Below are 21651 nucleotides of genomic sequence, written 5' to 3'. Positions count from 1 at the left end.
TCTGAGTCTAGTGACCCAGGACTCATGATTTAAGAAACTGCAGACAGCAGAAACTGGTAAGAAAAAAGGTTCTATAAAAGCTTGGTGAACAGGAAAACAACCCTGTCTTGCCTTGAGATGGCTGAATAGCTCTTACTTATTTTTAAAGTCTTTCATCATGTTATTACATGATTGTCTTATGAAATGTTATGCGTACAGATATGTGTAGGAAGCAGAAGAGACCTGTGGCTGTTGTTATCACCTAAAGAATCTTGTTAGTTTTGTAATTTTTTGTATTTCAATATTCTGACTCAAGGATCTACCATGACTGGAATTTTATTCAGGTTCAGTATCGCTTTTAGTTCACAAGGATTTTGTGTTACAGTTCATTGTCTACTCAATCTATTTTTAATTAAAACTACTTGTTACCCTAGGCTTAGGCTAATCCTTGAGAATTATAGACACAAACAGATATATAAACCAGAAGAGAGAAAATAGTTACTGACAGCTACTCATGGAGAGCAAATCTGGGCTCTTCGTGTTATCATGCGTGAGTTTTGGAAGTGAGGATTAACACACAGGTGGGCATCCAAGGTTTTGTTTCAACCTGTAATAAAGTAACCTCGAAGCATGAAGGTCTGCAGTTTATCTCTCATCTTGTTTTAAATAGCTAGAGCAAACCAATACAAGGGAGTGAGGGTGGGTGGGAGGCAGTGGAGGAAGGAGGAAGGAAGAAAGATAGGAAAGGAGGGAAAGGAGGGAAGGACACTCACTTAGCAGTATGTTCTGTCTTTGATATTCTCTCCATTAAATATTCCTAAGCATTCTTCCCCGGGGTATAAACAGTCCCATTTCTGTTCAGGGCTGCTGTAGTTTGCATTGAGGCAGGTAAACACACAGTGACCATTCTGGTAGTATATTTCATGAATTTTTAAATAATAATGATTTCAGATTAGTTCTGCTTCTTGCAGATAAAAAAAAAAAAAGTCAGGTAAAACACCTATCAAGTCTAAATTGCCTTTGCTACATAGATGCTGTAAACTGAAATGTGTTTAGATGTCACCTGACTCTGACATGGATCAACAGTAGTCCTTTTAACCAGAGTTATGCCAATTCACAGCGTAATGCTGTCTAAATTAAAAAGCCTTAGTGACTCACAAATAAAGTAAGGATGATAGAACAATAGGGTGCAAGAAATAAAGTAGAGCAAGGAGCAAGTAATAAGGTAGGATACCATATATTATATATTATAATATCTCCAATCCTATAGCAACAACTAAGATTCATAAGACTATTCCCTGCTAATGAAAATCACAATACTCTAACAGCCCTGTCCTGTTTTACAAGTGACTAGTAACTCTTTAACTGAAGTTAAGTGGAGCAATTTGGGGATGGAGGTTGTAACTTTCAGGCCACTGGGTTATATTGTGTACATTCTGAAAAACCCAAATATTGTTTCTAAGAAAGATTCAGAAGAAATTTATTTATAATTTTCTTTAAGTTCCATCAGGGAAGGTTTCCATTTCCTCAGGAAATGAAGAGCTTGTCTTCTAAAATTACTCTAATTTGTGGCTCTGTCTTTATTGCAAAGTGCACAGCATTCAGGATATTTGCAGGGTCTTCTTTCTTTTTTCTTATTTGGAGGTGGGGAGGGATGAGATATGTAGCATTATCTCAGTCTAAGGTTGACTTTAAAATCCTCATGTCACCTAGGTGTGTACTGTGAGAAACATAAGGTAAAATGGACCACAGATATGAGTGTAATGTTGAGCTCATCTAGAAGTCTACAGTACTTTGCTCCCCAGGGATTCTCATGGTGACAGAGTTAACATGCACAAATTATTTCAGTGTGGAAAAGAAGGGAAGAAAGACTTAAATTCATACCATTAAATGATAACAGGATCATTTATTAAGACAAGGATTTGTTCTTAGTTCTGAGCTAGTGTAAAATGAAACCACCATGCATATTTGTAAAGATCATCCAAATACTATAGCTGTTGCTGCCAGTAGAATGTAGACCAGAGAAGAAATTGTTTACAAGAGTATGGCTGTTTCCTTTCTTCTCTTCTAAAGCTATTGTTGAAGAAAGCATTGTAGACAGATAACTGATAAATGGTATAAAAAAATGGAGTTGCCCTTGCTCCTTTATTAGATGGCTATCAAGGAAAAGATTTTATATCAGTAAATAACTTTTGATTCTCCACTGAGTTAAGATGAACGGCTTCCATAAGATGTCCTCTAAAAAAAGTCTTTATCTGATCCTAAGTATGTTGATTAAACATGGAATAAATTGGCAGCAAAATTTTTGTTGTTCTTTGCCAACGTGTTGGCAGGAAACAGAAACATTTGTCACTATGGAAGCCAAAGGAGCTGCTAAAGTGAAGAATTATTTCTGTATTGTTTATCAACTAGCTCTGCATAATTTTTTTTTTTTTTTTAATGGCGAGAAAGACAAAGTAAATGTGACATCAAACCAATTAAAAGAAACAGAGAGAAAAGATAAACCTTGAAACAAGAAACAGAACTGCATTAAGTACCTTTATGTCTGCTCCCTGGTCTAAAGTAACCTTGCTTAAAATCATGACTTTCATAAGATTGAAAAACCCCTGGCTAGGACCTTGGAATGTGATGCACCTGATTTGTTTAGCTCACTTACCAGCCACTAGGATGCCAACTTTTGATAATTATTCTTTATTAATTAGAGGAAAGGTCTTCCTAATGCTCCCTGATAAACAACTGTGGTAGCAGCCTCATGAGACCACTGTTATCTGGCAGTCCTTCCTTTCTGCTCTCTATGTTCTTGTTTGTAGGAAAAGATCTGGTCTACTGACTTGAATAATTGTGCCTTCAATTGCACGTATCAAAGCAATTTACAAGCAAGCATTCATTAATAAGAAACAAATGAATAGGGAATTAAGTATTATAGTTTATTGTTTTTTAACATCCTTATTACTGATTTGGAATACCAAGCCAACACCAAACACATCTGAAACCACAGTCAAATAGAAATACTGTATTAATTCACTATATATGTTATTCATTCCTTCACTGTCCATCATATAATTAAAATTATCTGTGGACTTAAACCCAACACATTTTAACAGCAATTCAATAATTCTTACTTGTTTGGAACATTTTACTGTCTTCTAGTCCAAACTGTTACAAAGAGAAAATCTTGTAATATAAACATACAAAAAGAAGATTAGGAACACAAACTTCTAGATAATAAATACTTTATAAAGGAAGACAGATAATAATTCTTTTTAATATGCCTTGGCTATGGAATATTGTCTTTCAAAACATTTTTATTTCTCTTTCAATTGAGTAATTTAGAAAGACCATCTGGAAACAGATAAAAAAATTCTACGTAAAATTGATTTATCAAGATTAGTTGTCTAAATGATCTGTATTTGTACAAAATGTTCACGACAGCAGTAGCTAAAGAAAGCTATTACAGAGTAGCATCTTAGTCTTCCTAATACTTAAGACATATACTTTGTGACCTCCAGGCTCTCTACTGATAAACAGAAAATTTCTAACAGGTGATATAGCAGCTATTCTTGTAACAACAATGAGGGTTGTTTAACATCAGAAGTGTCTTAATTGTGAAGGAAGGACTGATGATAAATCCTCCTGGAAGCCACTCAGGAGCCTAAGGCTGTTCAAGAGGTTAAGACATAACAAGAAGCTATCCATTGTTGGGGAAATGAATAGCAGTCTGGGAAGGACACAAACCCTGGGATGCAATGCTGCTGCTGCTACGTAAATCATGTTTTTCAAAGTTCAGAACAGCTTCTCCACAATTTCACCTCCATTATCTCTGCTTTGGGGAATACAAGCTTGAATGACTTGAGAGCTAATTCTTAAGGTTGTCTCCAGTTCAAGAGAACAAAGCTCATGGGATGTCTTAGTACCTATAATAATTTCATATAGTTTGACCAGTCTCTTCTCATTTTAGAAAATGAGGATATGACTACTAGGTAACATGCAAGAAGCAAAGCGCCCAGTGTCTATGTCATACCTTCAGTGTTAGCTTGTAGACATCAGAACCAGCACTGTGCATGGCAAAAAATGTGTAGGACTTCTGGCCTGTGGCATTCTGTCTCCTGAGTTATCTCACACCAAAAGTAAAGAAATCTCAGTCACAGGCAGTGCAATAGGCTGAGCTCTGAAGTACAATCTGAAACTTTCCCAGTCCACACAGGAGAAATTAAGTTCTGAGCAACTGCATAACACTGGTGGTTTTGCACTAAAACCATTATTTCTGTTTGAATTATAGTGTATCTTTTGAAAAGACAGCTTGTATTGATTTAATAGTTTCAGGTGGCACGGAAACCACTCCACTCTTAATACAGTGCTTTATTTTTGGTTTGCATTCACTTCCACCGGCTTCCTTCTCTTGATCTCTTTATGCTTTTTTTTCTGCTAAAATCCATAAATCTCTCCTATGTAGATACTTCGAAAATGAGATCAAGTCACGGGCTAACCTCCTGTTGGATTATTTGATGGATTGATACCTTAAATCCTCCACAGTAGAAGGGTCTTAAATCTTACACTATATAGTCCATTATTCAGACTTCAGACCATCTCAGTAGACCTTTTCCAATTTTATATATTACTTTTAAATGTCTGTCAGACGCAGTAATAGCCTCACTGATGCTATAAAGGGTAAGAGCATTTTCCTCCTCCTCCTAATATTCTCCAACTGCTCTATTCTCAGACCATATTTGAGATGTGTTTCTCAAGCTTCTTTTTAAATCAAAGGACACCTTTTCTAAAAAAGGTGGACCTTTTAAGAAAGCATGCCTTCCTTGGATGAAAATCTCCCATTTATCTTTTCGACTGAGTTTGTCCATTCAATAGAGGCTGTACTGACTGTATGGTACGTATTTAAAATCAGAATATGTGAACTGAGCCAAAAACGTTCTTGGTCTGACTCCCTGTACAGTGAAGATATCATCCTACTCTGCAGCACTGTTTTGAGTATTAAAAAATAAGGTCGTAAGCCTATAAAGGACCACAGTATTACCCTGTAGCACTGTCCTCTCAGGCAGGCTATAAATATTTCTGCAACTCCAGACTCATGTGTGCTGCAGAAAGGAAGACGTGATAGTGCTCATATCAGAGCTTTACTGAATACATAGGGGTCGCTCCCTCGAGGTGGAAATGAAAACTGCCCAACCAGGCCTCACATTGCTATTCAAACAAACGGGAAAAACAAAACACTGCATGTCAGCGAGCATACCTGGCAAAATCATTCCCTCAAACATCTTTTCTCTCTGCACGTTAAGAGAAATGCAGGAGTTGAAAGCACAAAGCACTGGGCCTGAAATTTTACACAATGCATTATGATAGTTGAAACACCACGGAAAACAGTTTACACTTTCCTTTCCTTTGAAAATGAAAGCAGAACAAAACAAACCCCATCTTGGCTCATGGGTGGGAAGGGGGGTGTGTAAAAGAATATGACGGCAGTTGTGCTTGCACTGTGATGCTGTATGGGACTAAGAGCTTCCTTCCTCTGCCTATCAGTCAAAAGTCTTCTGTTAAATGCACTAGTATGTTGCATGCTCCAAGAGGTAGTGCCTCACTGCACACCTAGAACAATACTGAAAAAAGCACAGGTGTTTTTTTGAGGACAAGAAGAGAAAAAGCAATGAGGAAATCTGTATGGAAATATGACAGAGTGCTTTTTGAGTTTTACCTTGTAGTGCTTTATAGATATGCACTCTTATACATGGATCACCACATTGAAGCTCTGGAGAGGGAACTACTTGTCCAAGATCTGAAAAAAAGTTAAGGACGGAGCTGGTTACACAAGCATTCAAGCTTCAGGACCTTCCTTTAGGAGCTATCACCAGGACTGTAAATTACTCAGATTTAATTCTTTGGGAAAAAGACCATTGCTCTGGGATATTTGAAAAAGCATCTAACACATTTTGACAAAAGAATCATTACGTTTAGATTCTATAATAAACACTCTAAAATCTATGGCATGCAGTACAGCATACAAACCATTTCTCAAGAACAGTGAAGAACTCAGTAAAATCACATCGAGCGATATAGTCTGGTTTAGAGAAAAATAGGTATGAATCTTTCACTGTAGAATTCCTGAACCAATGTCTACATTTCTTGAGATTTTCTATATGGTGACTGAACTTCCCCTACTCTGCCCCATTTTAGAATCAAATGCACCAAAGTATGTTTTAATGTTACTTATTATTAGGTCTGGTCAAACATTTTCTCTTGAAGAGTTCTGTTGGAAAACACTCATTTTTTGAACCGGAAATGTTTTGGTTCTGTGAATTCTAGCTGAGCAAATGGCAGGGCTTCATTCACCTGTATTCTGGAGTAGACTACAAAGTCACTTTGTTCCCAGCTATGTGCCACAGTTGCAGCCTGAACCAGGAGGGTCTGGCAAAGTAGCCAAGCAAGATTCCAGGGGCCTGTTGTGATGTTTCTATGTCTCCATAAGGTTTTGCAGGATTGGTGGATTTTGAAAAACTCTGCTTCCAGACTGTCTTGGGAATGGAACTCCTAAAGTATCTCTTGAAAAAAGAGAAAATGTGAGATGATAGGATAAAATACCGTACAGCAATTTGATGCCACATAAGGGAGAACTCAGACTTTTCCACTAAACATGAAGGCGTGGAATACCTTCAACAATGTATGTATGTAGTGTGTATGTATTACTAACACACTAACATCTAACTGCCTATGAGTAATATCTTTCAAGGAAAGACGTCTTCACTTCCCTGAAGTCCTTTTTGACATGTTATAGGTTTTTGGCAATATCCATGGCACCTCAGATCAAATTCCATGGTAGCAGTTAAGGAAAGGTTTCAGAACTAAAGTTTTTAGAGGTACCACTTTAAGTTTCCAAGGCTTTATATTTTTTTGCCTTTTAAAAAAAAAAAACAAACACAAAACAATCCAAAATCTCTTATCCAATAAATCTACACTTCAGAAATTTAACTTTAAAGCATCACCCTTTCTTTTTATTTCCTGATGAAAACCATTTGGTATGTTCTTTGCTGATTAAGTAAGCCTCTAAAACATTTGGGGGCACAAGTCTCCATCCTATTTGTAATAGTGTCAAATAAAATATTATTTCCTCTTCAGATCATAGACACCCATCTCATCAGTGGTCCGCCATTAACAAGAAAGTGAAATCCAGACCTGTACTTAACAAAACTGATGCCTTCCCACACTCCAAGTAAAGCCGTATCAACCACCTCTCATTCCTTAAGAAATAACAAGTCTTTCCACGGTTATTATTAATCTACAAAGTCTTTGCAAGTACTGTTATTAAACTCCTTTTGATGCTTGTTCGGAATAGCTCAGAGGGTGGTGATTTTGCATTGCCCCAGCCTCCTTTTTCAACAATGCAGTGATTACAGAGTAAATACTTTGAAACAAATCTTGGAATTAATGTTCCTATGGGCAAATTAAACCTTTTTGTAACATTACTTTTCTTTCTACATATGAATACATAGTTTTTACCTCATTGGGAACAATTCTTTATAATAGGAATTGAGGCTTCTTAATTCTTGCATTTTCCAGGACATTTTTCAACTGCTTCATTATTTTATTTTAATGAAATCATATTATCCATTCTCTACAATGATTTAAATTTCTATGAGAGTTACTTAGGACAAGGACTCCCAGTTCATTAATATGATGTAGTGGTTAGGGTCCAAGCATGGCAAACCTAGATTCCCTGTTAGTCATAGCTTCAGTCTTTTGTGCCCTACTCCTGCATTTGCATTAGGACAGTAATAATGACAAGTTAATTACATTTGAAATTCTGAGGTTCTCATATGTAAAAATAATACTTACGTATAAATTCCCAAGGTAGAGTGCATTGACACAGTTATGCCTCTAAGTTCCAAAGTCATTTTACTAATCTGAATTCTCATTTTATCAGCTACCACAGGAAAGAAGTTGGGCAAGAAAAAGGTGTTTGATAGCACATATTCAGACTTCGCTAGGAGTTATAGTAAAAATGTTAATTAAAAATTAATGCTTTAAGTAGCAAAATAGCCAGTAACAGAGAGAGGGTGGTGGACATGAAAGAGATCCACCTTAAATTTTGTCTCATTTAACTTGCTCATTGATGAACTAAAAAGAATGAGAAATTGAATGTAAATGAGATTTACATAAGGTTTGGTGTGATAAAAGAAGAACACTAAAGCCAGAAGAGAAACGAGAAAGGATAGAAACTTGGGCAGGAAATAAGAAATTGAAGTCCAATCTGGAAAATATGTGGGCTATTACATCTAGGGGAAAAATAACCTGAAACACAGATATTTAGCAGCAGAGGGATTCAGCCAAAATCCCTCAGGGTGACACCAGATAGCAAATTATAAGGAAGCTTGTAAAGGAACGCAGCAAAGAAAAATGCTAGTGTAAATTCAGGCTGTACATGTAGAGGCACAATACTGTGGACTAGGGAGAAGATAGCTCCAGTCTGTGTAGTATAAAGGAGACCACACCACAGATACTGCTTATAGTTACAAGCACCTCTGAGCCAAAAAATTTCAGCAAGCTGGAGGGAGTTCAGAGAAAGCAACAGAAATAAACACGTAGTTGTAGGGATTCATTTCTAAGGAAAACTCAAATGAAATAAATACCTTGGTTTGGCTAAATAGTTCCTAGGAGAGGATATGATTACATTCTTCAAACACTTCAGGACTGTTATCATCAAGCAAGAAGATAAATAGGATGCATAGAAGATCTGGCTCTACATCTACTTTCATAATGTGCTTATGCTTGAAAAAACCCTCTGTGTTGTCTTCCAGATGACCTCTTTCATCTTACTTCAAATCCCTCTCAAAAATGGATGTGCTAGTATAGAGGTCAAACTGACAAAAAAAAAAAAAAAAAAAAAAAAAAAAATTGGTTTAGGTCAAATTAAACATTTTATCCAGCTTGAAATATTGTTTTAATTCTACTTTCTTTTCAGCTTGGTTTAGAGAAGACGTTAGTACAAAGGTTAGCTGTTTCACAGAATAATGCCCTTAGAAGCAGGTGAGGAGGTATTCTGTAGGAGTCCTTCAGTTTCTCCTGATGATGTGGTTCAATTTTGTATAAAACACATATATACTTATTGACAGCAGGACCGAAACTCAGATGTGTCAGTTCCCAGGGGATTGGTTTAACCTATAAACCATGTCACTCAAATAGGGAAGTATCTAGAGACAAAGGAATTGAAATCAGGGGTAGAATGGATCTAAATCAGGATTTTCATGTCTGAATGGTAGGCTGAATAATGGGCTTCAAGAAGAAAAAGTCTGTTGGAAGAAATTCTGTCTTATTAATTTGGAAGATGGGGTTTTGGTCCCCTCTCTAAAGCTGGCTTGGAAACTTGAAACAGTATGTTCACAAAAAGTCAAAATGAACGTTCATGAGATCTCCAATTCTCCTTTCAGTTCAACCTAAACCGTTAACTGAATTAGGGCAGGATTTATAAATAGCTGTAATGTGGCAAAGTTGGCATTTCTCAACAAAGATGACTATAAAACAAGCCAGGAAACAAAAACAGATCTCTACCATAGAACTCATTTAGCCTGTAAATACTTCCTGTGCAGTTCCATTTATCCAAGTCATATCCACAGCTTAACTGACACTCATAAAGTCCAAGTCAATTTTGGATTTGATGGAGTTAAATCATTAATGAAACTGTTCAGTCATGTGCATAGTTAATTGATTAATCTGAAGTTAATGGGCTTTCTGAACTTAGCTTCACCACTAGGGACTTAGGGCTGGTAAAATTAATCTTTCTTAGTGGAAAGATCTTTGATCTGGGTATGAGTCATGCAACTAGCCAGCGTTAAATAAGTAGCCAGAGTCATACTGGTAGGATTCCTAATGAACACAGTTGAGCTAAAATCTTCAAGCTAACTGGGAAGAACAGATATTTTGGCTTGCTTTATAGAATTCAAGGACTTCACTATGTGCACCTCTTTTGTGCACTTGCTACACATTTCCAGACACAGAGAATTTAAGATGTCGGTACCTTTCTGCTAAGACGTTGGCAATACTTTCTGTAAGACGAAAGTGTAACTGTGATGAGCATGTACTTTCACATTGCTGCTCAGTGCTTTGGGAAGCTGGACCACTTCCTTGCATTCCTACATGTGGATTTATTTGCTGAGGTTTAGACAATACAGTTTTAAGCTGTTGACCTTTATTTTAGGACAACTTATTCAAGTCAAAGTTAAACTCTCACTGAATTCAATAAAAGTAGTTAAACTCTATCTCATAATATTGGAAAGACCATCAATATTAATCTATTTCTGTTGTCAGAGGAAGTCAATCAACCATATGAGATTCACATTGAAAAATAATTGATTGCATCTGCATACTCTTTTGAAAGCACCAGCCTACATACTTTCCATAGGGAAAACATAAATATGAACCTCACACATAGAAATATCTCCAAAAAGCAGTACAAAAATGTCAAGGACACTGCTATGCCAGATTTTTTGAGAAGAGGGTATGATAGTTCTGTTTTCACTTTTTTGGCCAGGCAAATTGTGTTTTGTCTATTTACGCCAATACTGTTTATGATTTAGTCCTACAGTTCTGTGAGATGCTGGCCCAAAATATTTCTGCACACAATGATGTGGAAGTCTTTCCTGTGTAATCAGCATGGAATACCCCGCAGCCATTTTACTACATAGCTTTTCAGACTGAAGTGAGTATAAATTGATGTTTTTGTCCTAATGTGATTACAGGCATTCCAGCTCTTATCAGACTAGATCAGGCCCATGTAAACATTTAGACAATTCTGAAAGAATTTATGCTACATGTATTTTTTGCCACAAAGATATTATCATATTTTGACAAGAATAACTGTCTCTGTACTGTTTCTCCCTCTTGATGAAAGCAACAATCAGATCAGATAATAATTCCAAGGTTTTTTTCTATTTTTGTGCTCCGGTTCCTAAACAGAACAAAGCTTCAAAAGCTCAAACACTTGCTTATATGCTTATACCCGGCGAATGCAATCTACTGTAATCATTCTTTTTTCAACAGCCATTGATTCCTTATGCACTGGTCAATACTTATTTAATTCTACTATTATACGGGTTTCTTGGTTCTTGCATTCTGTTTGGTATAATCCATTAAATGTGATCCAACTGACCATTTGTCTGAATGTCCTTGAGCTTCACAGTGAATCAAACGAGCATTCCCTAAACAATCTTGCATTTCCACTGAAAACAAAATAGATGCAGATTCTGGTAAGCATGACTCAACTTTTTAATTAAATGTGAATTATATTAAAGAAATGAGGATTAAATAGCTGGAACTTTCCTTGCAAGATAGTTTTCCATTTAAAATAAAACAACCAATGCATAACAGAAAAGGATTTGATCTGTAAAAGGAGGGTTTGGGTCTCCTTTCTCTTTTGTAAGAAGACTGACAGCTCCAAGTCTACCAACACCTTCTGGATTTACACTAACTAGGTGCTTATGGTCTCAGATTAAGGTTTGATTTCCCCTACCAGGTCTATGATTTTTAGAGGTCACAAAACACACATGTGAGAAGAAGATAGCACAACAGATAGAAAACAATAAATTACTCTGGTCACACTCTTTGGGAGTAAGCTTTGGTATACTGTGTGTCATTTATTGTCACACACAAGTCATTCTGTCAAAGTCCCTGGGACTATTTGGATAAATTGGGCAAGTGTGTAGCTGTTGACAGAAAGAGGGTTAGTCCTCAAGCATTTTTGATGGGTGTAGTTCACATTAAGATCTTATTCTTATATTTTCATTTTAAATGCCAGCTATTTCTATAAATTTCTGCTTCCTCATCCCTAGAAATACCAGACCTACCTATTTTCTGCTTATGGGGTGTGTGAGAAAGCATGAAGATAGCAAGGACACATTTAACTTTTTCTTCTCATTTTAAGAGAAAAAAGGAATCTCCTTTTGTTAATCCATACCCAGCTCCAGAGACACTGTATGACAAGTTCAATAGCATGTCTGAACTTCTTGAGCATGACACATATAGTCCTCCACAGCGATACTGCTTCTCTTTTATATCCCTAACTGGAAGGATAGCTTCTGCTGCATTTCTCTCCCTTTGTCTGTGATAGTCTCACGACTTCATAGGCTCTTTAGGTCTTTCACACATGGCTCCTTAGGAGATAATAAAAAAGAAGAGGCTTTTGTTGCTTGTTTTGTGTAGATAGACAATAATGGAACTCCAGCAGTAAAAGAAGCATTAGCAAAAAAAAAAAAAAGCCTTTGTCTAAAGTCCGACCTAAGTCACTACCAGTTGACAATTCATGGAATGAGGATATCAGTACAAGTAGAATAGGGACCTAGCAACAGTATCCATGCAGAACAGTTAGAGAAATACGAATAGAATTATCCTTCCTTCTTCTGCTCTTACTTTTCTGAATTTTAATAACATGTAATGTCTTCAGGCACAACATTACAGTATGCTAGCACACAATTCACAGGAGTACATACTAGCAATGTGTAGGACTGCTCTTCAGTGAAAGAACTGAGAAGTGCAGTCTTCAGTCAGTATGACGAAACAGCTTCCCTTATCCTTTAAAAAAAAAAGAAAAAGAAAGCCATTGATAGTTCATTTTTTCATGGGTTAATTTGAAGATATCTGGCAAGCTTACAAAGAAATTAGAAATTTTAAACATCTTAAGCAGGTGCCATGACATAAAGTAGTACTGATTTAGCTATGGCTGAATGGTTAGCATTTTCCCCTACTCCTGGCCCGATGCATATTTTCCATTTTTTTAGAAAGACTGACTGAAAAGTTGGCCTAGATTATCACACCCCTTAAAACAAGTACTGGCTCTTAAAAAAGAAAACTAACTCATACTCTGACTAATAAACCCCCTACTTTTTGACTGAACCCTGGTATGGTTACAATTTAAATGACAGCATTATTAGAGAATAATGCTACAGGATGACCTCTGTAAAGATTAAGAAAGAAACAACTGAAAGTTGAACTATCTTCCAGTAATGTGATGATTACAGAGGCACTTCAGAGGCAGTGAAAACGATGAACTGCGGATACCAAGTGAAGACCTTTTGGCAAAGGTTCATTTGGAAAGATTCAGTGTCTGCACATAGTCGGCTCTGTGCAGGCTGAAAGGATAACCAGGAAGATTTAGTTCCTGATTGAACCAGGCATTTAAGGACATGAATAGTCCCATTGAAGTCAAAGAGATTACTCACTCACTTGGAGTTAACCACATACTTAAATATCTTTCTGAAATGGATGCCTACGCTTTCAGAACGGTAGTAGGAAACTGGTTTGCCAGAGACTGGCTACGAATCAGCTTTGTAATGTTTGTTTGGAAAGTCTGTCAGAGCTTTCCCATGAAAAGGTACATTTCTCCACCCCATTGAACTGCAAGGATAGCTAGGGGCAAGCAGGTAAAACAGATAAAATAGTATTTTGCCTTGTTCTTTAAGAAGATTATGCTGGGGCATAGAGTAACCTTTTTCCACTTTGTCTTGTGTGTCAAGAGAGCCAATTTTTTTCTGGACTTGATTTTCTCATATTTGAATCTTAATGAGTGAGCTTATTACTGTAGCAAAACCTCCTCCTGGGAAGCACTTCTAAAATGAAATTAAAGAACAAGTGCTGATTGATTTGCAAGATTTGCAAAATGTTATTCATGTTAGTTGTTTTTCAAAAAGGCCAAAATATCCCAACAGAATTATTCCAGACGTTTGAAAGGAAGTCCCCTATCACTGTCAATGATCAGCGTTCTCAGCTGTAAGGAAATTGAAGCTGAAAGGGAAGATGGTACTATTATTCTTATTTACCTTCAAACAGAGCAACAAAAGAGAGAAATCAATGTCCATGATTTAGCATTATGAAACAAGACGCTCAAAAAAAAAGTAGTCATTATGTATGTCCTCATTATTGATGAGTCATTAATTTAAAATAATTTTAAACACCAAAAGGACAATGAGCCTGTACACAAAACAAAAACCTGCCTGATTTCCAAAATGAGGCTAGCTGTCCAAGAAATGACTATGACTTGTTCATCTGAAAAAAAAAAAAGAATTCTACACATAAGGATAAAATACTTAGAAAACATGAAGATTTACACAGTACATCACTTTTTTCCCTTAGAGGATGAAAGTCATAAGCCATGTTAGAAAATGAGAGACCTACAGCAGAGAACAGTATTTTGTCAATAGGAAAAGGTAGACCTTGATAAAGTTTTGTGACTTCAGGTACTCTGGGCTTTATTCCAAGCCATACTTTGAACTTCCCTCATTATCAGAGAAAAGTGACAAACCTTTGTACCTTATTGCTCCATATCAAAAACAGAGATAATATTTTTTTTTAATTTCTTCATTGCAAAGCCTAGTCTTTCTTGCCTGCTATTGTGATGTTTTGACCCAATAAAGCCCTATTTTCTATTGGGTGCCTACAAGCTGCTGAAACATAAACAGAATATAGACTGTTCCCGAACTAAGGAATTACCAAACCTATAAACTTTGTCCTCTCACCACTACTTTTTAGCTAATAAAGCTCTGTTTACTGTACTGGTTAACACAAATCAGCAGCTGGCAAAGCCTGCAGTGTAGTTCTGAGAAGGGAAGGTGGGTTGAGTTGTGGCCAGTTCTCTCTCTGCCAGCATTCCTTCCCTGAGTGTTAAAAAGTACAGGTTGGGGTTTCTTCCTGGCTCTTCCCAAAGTGAAAGAGGAGACTGGTTTGAGGCAAGAGATAGAAAAGGCAAGCAAGCTGTAGCATTTTAAGGGTTTCATGCAATTATCCGCTATGTGTGTAGAAACAGCCAATGAAAAGGAATGACGGCTTGTGATTGCCCTACAAGTATACATAGCCATGAGATCTGCAACGGTGGAAAGGAGATAGACTGGACAAATGAGATGCAATTCTTTTGCTGGTTCCTGTCTTTCATGACTGATCCTGCTTTGTGCTCTTGGTTCTCAACCACTGTCTGGAACCTACATGATACCAGCATTTTTGTCATTGGCTGAGTTATAATCCTTTTTCCCCTCTCTCCAACTCCTAATCTGTCTTGCTAAACAGTTCTTTTCAATATCATATGCATGCCAACACCCTCTGAAGTTTTGCATCAAATAATCTGGCACTGATGGAAACGTGTGTTCCTTTTCCAGGCCTGGTTGTGAGAAAACCCAGAAAAGCAAGCCATGAGTTTATATCTGAGAACATGGCATCTGTCCAATAACATGTCAAGTTTGTCAAAAGTGTCTGACTGAAGCCCTTTATTATCACACACTGGTGAAATGATTTGCCTGAAGGGGAAACAGAGCATTAATAAATTGAATGAATTGCACATTGTTCATGACAGACTGTAATGGTACAGTGTTCTTTGTACAGTACATTTCAGATACTACCCCAGGTCCTATCTGATTAATATTCATCTGTATAAAAGCATAAGAATCAACTTGGGATTGGTAGCACAAATCAGCCATTTCTAGGATGCCTCACTGAAAGCATTTCCCAGGCTAGATCATATGCCACTTAGTCTTAAACCATGGCAATATATTATGTTTACATTGTCAATGGCTCATCAGCCTGATGACATGGCAAAACTGGCAATTCAGGATTTAAATATTCCTGTCATAATATCAAGATTAACGTCCACTTAGAAATGTGGAGTAAATTAAACTTGTACTTTTTATTGTCTTAATTGCCATGGTAAAGGATCTGAGGACATGGATGTTGCCTTGTAAATCCTATATAATTTTTGAACTCCTTGAGAAAAAAAACACTTTCTTTCCAAATGATTCTTACATCTTTATGAAACTAAAGATCTTAACAGTCTTGCTAGAATTTTGTTGGCCCAAATGAAAAAGGGGAGGGGAAAAAAGCTCTGTAATTTATTATATTATGGAAAAGAGAGCTACAAAAATTAAAGAATTCACATTGTGCAGAAATATAAGGAAACCTTGGTACAAGAATGACTTCCTCAGTAAAACTGCTTCAGGGGGATTTCTACTGAGGAAATTCAAATATCTATTAAATTATTTCATGTATGCTTATTTAAAGGTACAAAAATGTCAGCATTTTAACAGAAAGTCCAACTCGAGTCATGGTGTTACAGATTAGCATTATTCAGTAAATGTCTTTCTAATCTGAAACTTTTTGAGGAGCTCCCCTTATAGGCTCTGATAGCCAAGCACTTGAAAATACAGACAGAAAAAGGGAAGGTATTTCTTTTCCTAAACCATGGATTGGTAGGAACGTAAGTTTTTTACCTTACCATTTAGTAAGGAAAAAAAAACAACCAACCAACAACAACAAAAGAACCAAAAACGCCCCAACCCAAATCCCAATCCCCACAGCCACCAAACCTTTACCCAGAAGGAAGTGTCCACAAATACTGTATCAAATTCCCTGTCCTTTGTAAGGCTCACTTCTGGAAATCCATTCAGATTTTAATTGGTTTCCAGGGTCATTGCTAGTGCATACTTCACTAAGATCAGTGGCCTACTCTGTTTATTCAAATTATTCTCTCCATATTCACTCCCTCCCTCATCTGTGTGTCCCAGTTCACCAAGAAACTACACTCCCTGGAGAGCTTATGTTCTCTTTCTCAAAAAAAAAAAAAAAAAAAAAAAAAAGAAAAAAAAAGAAAAAAAAAGAAAAAAAAATATTGCTTTTCAGCAAATCCAAGGCTATATTTTGAATTTGAATTAATTTCAGAGGAAAAAATACTGTGGTAATATTTTCATTACATTTTTGGTGGTATCTTTCTCTTTTACTTATGCTCCTGCATAAAGGGTCATCACTAAATCACAGTTTTCCTGGTACAACCTGAAACTCACCCTTCAGCTTTCTTCATTTGCCAAAGTAATTTAAGCTACAGTATGACAAGTGGAATGATAAGAGTGAAATCCCTAGGCTTACATTAATTTTTAAAAAAATATAATTCTTATCTAAAAGCCTTTCTCAGCTCTACCTTTCCTGATGATGGTGTTCTGAAGAAGCAGTCTGTTCTGTGTGAAGTTTAAAACAAGTTGGTAGCTTCCCATACAGCACTATGACTCATTTTGGAAATCCCTATGCTGATATCAGCATGTTGAATACCAGAAAGAAAGTGACCCAGCAATGACTTTGGGTAGCTTCATGGCCTGAAGCAAATATTTACATTACTTCAGGCAACAGGGAGGTGGGGTGGCACAATGAAAGCCATATTTGTCCTAAGGATTATGTCACTGTTCCAAACACAGCCCCTCTGTGCAAAAAGCGAGGAACATTTTAATTACGCTTCTCCTCCCCCATCATCAAAATATTTTTAGGATTACTTGACTGTGCAAACTGTGATAGCCAGTTGTCAGGAAACAAAGAGCACTGTATTGCCAAGGGAAAGAGATGGTCTTCTGAGCAATCAAAATTCTCAGACATGGACAAAAGATGAATAGGTTCTCCCTAATTTGATCATTTGTGATATCAACTGGGCAGTTAATGACTTTGCCTAAAGAATTTGATTGCAAAATATATAAATATTGGGAGAGTCCTCTCACGTTCACAGGAAAAACCTGCCTTTTAGAAAAAATAGTACCAACTATGAGCAAGATATGGCCTTCAAAAAATGGATAGGGGAAAAATAAATACCAAATACTCCTATTAAATAGGTTTTTTTATATTAATGTACTACTTTAAGACAACTGTAGCACTTTGTCTTCAAACATTTGAGCAGTCCCCTGGAAATCAGTGTGTCTTAGGACTAGAACAAGCAATCTAGGAAGCCAGACTACCAAATGCTAGGCTCATAATTTTTTTTTTTCCTTGGTTTAATAAACACTTTTAGGTAGAGTTCAGAAAAGGGTTTGCAATGGAAAATGCAGAGGAGGCATTCAGATTTGTTTTCTATGTGTAAAACAGTTAGGCTGCCTCCTGCAAGTTTGGTCAGAGGGCCAGATTTGTCCTTTACATATTGAGATCCACTATTATTTGGATGCACGCAGGATTGGGTGCATCGATAACTACTCTGTTATTGTCTCTCTTCCTTCCCTTCCTAAAGAAATGTGTTTTGTTTTTTTTTTTTGTTTTGTTTTTAAAGGCATCACAATCAGTTTATTACAAGTACTGCTTTACGCTGTATTGCTTTATTCTGATTTGCCTGATAAGTCATATGCTGTTGTTTAGACACTCATCTGGTAAGATGATGGGAACATTTCTGACAGTAAAACTGGAACAAAGAATTAACCAAGTCATTTTCTACAAATACTCTCACATATAGCATTCATTGTTCTTTTTCTGTAGTGTTGGTTCTTGGAATTTGACATGGAATGCAAATAAAAAAGAACTTGAGACTCAGAAATGAGATTTGTTTTTTTTTAAATGAAATTAGTAGCGATAGACATATTGCCCAACAATAAATAGTTAGTTTACAATTAAAATTTCTAAAGCTTAAAATCTATTTTTTCACTCAGTATTTTAGTGCATTCTTTTAAATAAGGTACTACAACTGTTTGCTCTTACAACAACTTTAAACAGTTGTGACAAAACCTCAGATAATGCCATCTGAAAAAAAAGAAGCTGCTTTTTATTTTCAAGTGGTATAACAAACATTGAAGAGAAACACAGTCTACTACAAGATAGACCTAAGACAAAATATTTTTAATTTTATTGTGTATTTTGTCCTTTGAATTCATAATTCATAGACCAAAATTTACTCTGTTCTAACAAAAACATTTTCCTTCACAAAATCAAAGCAGTATTCTTTCTAAATTAAAAAGGTTTCAGTGGTCTCACAGGTTTCCAGAAGATGGTCAATACAGTGATCCTATGAAAGTGTTTTAATGTATTATAATGTTATAGCTGTTAGCTATAAAATTTTGGACCCAGCAATGCTGACAAGTTTGCATGGAGGCTAAGTGTGCTCTACAGTCCACCGGTAAAAGTATGATTTCAGACCTTTGGGCTCAAACTGCTGCTTTCTCTCCATGTTGATGTCGGACAAAAATGGGGTAAAAAAAAATCGCTTGGAATACCAATGTAGTTTTTGCAGCCAATTTTTGGGAAAAAAAAAGAAAGAAGACAATAAACTGTGTTACCAATATTTATTCTCAGATGTTTGTACTATGCGGTCCCCTAACAGTAACTAAAAGACATATCTTTTCAAATGTGTTTCTTTCAGGACTGAGCCAACAAAACCAAGCAAGACTATACGGAAATGTCAGTCCTGAAGACCAGACATGTTTGCTGGAAGAGCATGCTTTTAAAAAGATTTCATGAAGCTTGTTTATCTTATTAGTGGTATGCCATAGCATAGAAAATTCCATGGGGGAAAAAAAAAGTATTTTCACTCTAGATGTACTTACTAGGGAAGTTTAATCTCTGACCAATGGAAAGGTCAAGTGCGGGCAGAATTAATCTCTTTTTAATTTATGTAAGGGAAAACTTCTATTTGTTTCAGGGCAGGATGCTCTTATACTGTTTCTATAGTAAATTCATAGCTATTCTGAGAAAGACAAACTTGCTGTAACAGAATACATTTAAAGTGAAACAAAGTCTCCTTTGCTGGAAGGTGATGGATGCTTTCTACTGATCTCATTTTTACTGGGTATGTGTTAATTCTTTATATCAAAGACACATCTTTTAGGCTTGGTTCAGAAGAAGTGTTGGCAACGTGAAAAATACTAGCACAGGCTTTTTAGACAGCTTAGTAACTGCTTAAGATTACTAAACAAAACCCCCACAGTTTCTCAGTGGATTATATAAGGTTATACGAGATGCAGCTACATGGTGTAATCAGACATTATTTTAGACTGTACTTCACCCACCTTGATTTACCAGTTCTCTTTTGCAAAGGGAAATGTGGAGAAAGATTTTTGAAACTTCAAACTTTCAAACATTTTGACAGTACTTCCAGCATTTTACCACTCCCTTGAAAAGTCAGGGCTCATTTTAACAAGACACACCAGATTTCTGCCTTTTTTTATCATCCTATTTCAATTTGCAGGATAATGGTAGTGTGCCTTCCAAAGGCAGAGATGCTGTTCTGTCTTCACTGTCCTAGTACTATGTTTCTGGCCTACTGATGGATCCAAGAGCTCCTGCTTGGTTCTTCATCCTCTCACAGCATTAGTGGAGACACAAACAGTCATGCAACCTTGACATCAATACTAGACCCAGCAGCTGGCAAAGACATTTCAAATAATTTTAATTGCTCTTTTGAAAGTGCAAGAAAACTTCACAGCTAGACTGTCTTGGCAGAATCTTTAAAGCACCACAGTTCTCAGATGTGAAAGTTTGAGCTTTTTTTTTTTTCCTCTTTCAATAGTTTGTTTGTGAACCAGAGCACATCCATTTACTAGCTGGTTCCTATTATTAGCAGGAAACAGTTATTTTAAAACAGAAATCATACTGAATCTATCTTTTTTGACTGTCCCTTATTGTCTCTGAATTACACAGCTTACATAGTGGCATGTCTTTCAAAGACATCAGCAGTATGGAAATAAGAATGGGCTGGGTGTTGCTCATTATCTGTGATTTCACAAATTGTCTTGAAATTGTTTGTCATGCCTAGAAGGAAGTTAAGTGACAGAAGATCCAAGCTGATAGAAAATGACAGAGAATAAATGAGTTATATTACTATTTTTCCACTTTATTTTTTTAATTCTGTTGCTTTTATCCATTCGAAAAAGACATAGCTATGTAAAGTGCTTTCAGATACTCTGCTCTGTACTACTGACTATTATTTTTTAGTTCTGTAAATCAGAAAAAATATTACAAGGAAACCCAAGGGAAAAAAGAACCCAGCTCTGCATAATGCTAGAAGAGGGCATCCAGATCCCTTTTTACCAGACAAAGATTTTGCAAGACCAAGGTCGACAAAGTCAAGAGGAAGCTGGAAGAAATATGTAAACTGTTTAAAAGCAGAATCAATTACCCAATTGGAATATTTTTTTAAGAAGCACTGAATATTTTCCATTGCCTAAATAGTGAAGTTGTAGTTCAATTGTAAATTATTGGATTCATTTCAGGAGATAATCAAATTTCATGGTCTGTCTCAAGCGGGAAGTCAGAGTAAATTACTATCTTTTGGCTATGAAGTCCTATTAATGCAATTAAGGAATCTAAGTCAAACCTAAATCTTTGAAGTTTTTTTACTTCAGAAATAAAAACCAAGGTATTTGTGTTCCTAGATATGAGAAACACAACACCTGGAAATTCTTGTTTCCTTCCAACAGTCTCCTGGCCTCTCTATTTTGTCATTTGTACTCTTCCTCCATTTCCAGTCAAGAGACATACAGGAATAAAAGCTTCTAATCATGTACAGTTTTTATTTTACCACTTCTAGTAGTAGGCTTTTTTCCTGCCAGCTTTGATTCCCATGTAAATGAACTTTTTAATCACAATATGATAAATCTATCACTGATGTAATTACTCTTTATCCAGTATTACAGCTGTGAGTGGGTGGGTGACAGGTATAGCCTGTATTTTCCTTGAAGTAATTTCAGCATAACTCTAGGGGATATGTGAGAAGGTATGTTAAGAATATTTTTGAATTTCTTTCATAGTAGAAAAATTTTATGTGCGTCTTGGCCTACTGCCCAAAATCTCAGTTGGAGAAGAAAAGGCTGTGTATATTGCACATTCTTTATATTCAGAGGGAGTGTACAACCTGATGTTAACTTCCACACCAAGCAATAAAGGTAGAAAAACTCACTTGAG

This window comes from Aptenodytes patagonicus, chromosome Z, assembly GCF_965638725.1.
Source record: "Aptenodytes patagonicus chromosome Z, bAptPat1.pri.cur, whole genome shotgun sequence".
Classification (NCBI taxonomy): domain Eukaryota; kingdom Metazoa; phylum Chordata; class Aves; order Sphenisciformes; family Spheniscidae; genus Aptenodytes; species Aptenodytes patagonicus.
Note: the sequence above shows the minus strand (reverse complement) of the source record.